Source organism: Lolium perenne, chromosome 5 (assembly GCF_019359855.2).
Source record: "Lolium perenne isolate Kyuss_39 chromosome 5, Kyuss_2.0, whole genome shotgun sequence".
Taxonomy (NCBI): domain Eukaryota; kingdom Viridiplantae; phylum Streptophyta; class Magnoliopsida; order Poales; family Poaceae; genus Lolium; species Lolium perenne.
This window is the reverse complement of record NC_067248.2, coordinates 120169506-120173213: the sequence shown is the minus strand read 5'-3', so window position 1 is coordinate 120173213 and position 3708 is coordinate 120169506.

Genomic DNA, 3708 nt, shown 5'->3' with positions numbered 1-3708 from the left:
TACAAGAAAATGATACATAATTATCTTTTCACAATCTTCTTGCCCTTATTTCTCGCGGTTGAATAATTTAGCCCCGAAACTCCTAGACTTCTTCTCTTGAATGGACGGCCTTTAGGTAGGGTGGTCCTGCTTCTTCTTGTTGTGTATGGTTCTTCATCATCGTCGTCGTCATCTTCATATTCGGATCGCCGTACTGGTCAAAGTCTAGCTCGTTGGCAGCTCCATCCATTCCGATGATGCTCCTTTTGCCTCTCCTCACGACAACATGGCTGGGCTTTTGCGGGTCGGTAATGAAGAAGCATTGGTCCACTTGGGAAGCTAGTACCCATGGCTCATATTTCGCGGTGACCTTTGCGCCCGCTATCTTGGATTTGGCTTCGGGTATAACCATGGTGGTGAAATGTCGGTCTTCTTTTACGACGTTCTTGGCCCACCTGACACGGAACATCGGCACATTCTCTCCGGCGTAGCTCAGCTCCCAGATCTCCTCGATCTTTCCGTAGTATCTCTGCTTGATGTCACCGGTGTAGGACTCCATCGTTACCCCGGAGTTCTGATAATCGCTCTTCATGTCCTTTTCCTCGGTGTAGAATGTGTAGCCGTTGATATCGTACGCCTGAAATGTCATCAGGTTGTGTTCGGCGCCCTGTGACAAGGCGAATATGAGTTTTTCTTCGGCAGAAGAATCCTCATCTATAGGGTACGTCAGCATCTTGTCCTTGAACCACCGCGTGAAGGTTGAGTTGTGCTCTTTGATTATATCTCTGTCCGTCCTCTGTTGGCCCTGATCATTGTACGTCGTGGCGATGAAGGTTTTGTGCTCTATCACTGTAATATCCCAGGTTTAGAGGCTATAAAATGAGAGAACATCAAAGTGTGTATTGCATTCATGCATAGAAAATCTGGGGGATTTTCGCGCTTTCAAATAAAACTTACCACAGTAACTGAAGTTTCACTTGACTTGCTGGAACTGAAGTAGATCATCAAGTCAAGCGCTATAAACTTCACTGTGATCTTTGTTAAAACCTTGTTTTGGGTAGAGATGATTTGATCTATGGATTAGATCAAATGGAATTATATTTACAACAACGCATTCTTTAAGAATCAAACCCTAACTTATTAACACTTAAAAGTTAGCAACTACCTTTGTGTGTAAATTAATTCACTTCTAAACTTATTACCAAATAAGGTAAACCACAGGGTCTAAAGTGCATAAAAGCCACACATTCTTATTTAAATCATAACTTATTAAATATATGGAATATCATAAAACTAAATCCATTTACATTACAAATTATAGTTCAAACTATTTGAATAAAACTAACTATGGGTATTTTGAAACTCATATGATCATGCCTTGATGTAATCAAACACCAACTATCCAAATTTGAGGAATAACCTTCAACCTTGATCTTTTGATCAATATTATAATATAAATCCAATCCAATATGATATAGTGACTCATCCACAATAATAAAACCATCCACAAGATATTTAGTAACAAATGCCACTTGGCTATCCAAAAATAAATCATATGAGAGGATAATGATCTTGCCACATAGGATGAAAATATCTACATGACTTGCTTTCCAAGCTATGCCACCTCATGCTCAAAGGATTTCTATAGATGAGGGCATGACAACCAAGCACCTTACTCATCTAACCAACACAAGAGTCACCACCTATGTGTCATGATACTAGAGCTTGCCCAAGCCTATAAATAGAGACACACCCTTCATCCATTTGGACATATTGTACCATGCTACAAGGAAACCAAACACTTGAGACTTTCCATGTGAGTTAGCTAGGATCAATATGAAGAAGCTAGGAGGTGGAGGCATACCACAAGAAGAAGGTTTATCAGATTTCCTGAAGAACAAGCTACAGAATATTGCAAGGTAGAATCCCTAGGCAAACCATATATTTAGAGGATCATATCATCATATCTTGAGTAGGACCTTAGGCTATTACAAGACATTTAGAAGTGAGAGAGATTATAGATGCTAACCATAGCCATGACTATCCTAGAGAATTTTAGAGTAGTATTACATCTTACTTGTTTAAACCAACCTTTAATCTTGTAGATGAGAGCCATGTTCCATTAGTGAAACATAACCAAAGCTTATGCTCATATTCTAATCCTAGTTGTGTATCACATTGGTGATCACTACTTAAACCCTAAACTACATTTGAATTCCAACCCATGGATTAGCTTGGATTATAATTAGAACCCTGCCATACCTCATGCCTATTTAATACTTCAATTAGTGAAGTATTCCCAAAACTCTAATCCTTTCACATAGGATCCACCCCACATCAAATATTGTTTCCTAACTTGTGTATCCTGTATCACAAGTATAAACCAAGTCATATATACCTAAAAACTAGATTCCATTTGGATAGTAGAGTAAAACTAATAACTAATTCCACTTTGATTTTCAATTACCTTGCTTAGTTGCCCAAATAGAATATTGTGTCATAATTGAATCATCACTTTAGAAAGTGAATTGACTATGAGGAGTGTAGAATCTATCCTAAGTAATTCCAGCTAGAATTTGCTAAGCAAGATTGGTGAATATAGTGTTGATCCAACCACTCTTCTTAAACCCTAGAAATAGTTATTCACATAAAATCATGATTCATCCTATTCTCAACACCATTTAAACTCTAGCCATAATTATATTACAATACATATTGTTAAACCTATTAATATGTTCACCATGCACATGTGGTAAATTTTCAAATCATTTAAACATAAATGGTTCCTAAATTATAAAAGAATGGAGATCAATATCTTAACCATTTCCATTTTTATTAAACCTCACCAAGTATCACTCTAATTAAAATTCAATAGTTGTTTCAACAAAAGAATTATGCAGTGAGTATTATCAAGAAGTGATATGGATATTCAAATAGTTTTGAACCTGCAAAACAAAATAGAAATCAGATCTGAATTCAAATAGAAATATCAAACAGAAAATAAAAATTTGAAATAAGAAAGAGAGGGAAACTTACCTCAGCAGCCCGCAGCAGCCCAGGACCAGCACCACCTCGCCAGCCCAGTACCAGCCCAGCCCACCTAAGAAATCAACCCACCACCATACCGTTTCGAGTGCCTTAAAAATCGTGCGAGAGGAAAACTTCTTCGTTCTCTTCCCCGGCGTCGACAGCGAGCTTGCGCCAGTAGGCCATGATCCTCGTCGACGATAAGGACATCTCGGACGCGTAGAAGCTTCCAGAACTCCTCCCTATGTCTCTCGTGTCCGAGCCTATCCACGGGCGAAAAGATCTTCGCCAAATCAAAGTCTCCAGAGACCGCCACCTCTTCACCGTCGCCATCGTCGTGTCGAAGCCTCGAGGGTTCCCTCGGCCTATAAATAGGTGGAGATCATCACCGTATAGTCCTTGTTCTTCGCCACCCTTCAATTCGCTCTCTAGCTCTCTCTATCTCTCACTAGAACCACCCACATGTCCGGCCAGTTCTCCGGCTAGCCGGCGATTGAGAGCACCCCGGAGTCCACCGTTAGGTCGAGGAGGTGCGCCTCGACGTCTTCGTTCTGAAGACCAAGCCGAGCATCCAGGGGAGGTGTGTGTGCGGCCAATTTCAAGATCTTCTCCCGCAGTACATCGCCGGGAATGGCGAATTCGTCGCCATCTCCGTCGACAATCGCCGGAGCCGATCACACCGTCAGCACCACGGTGAGCTCG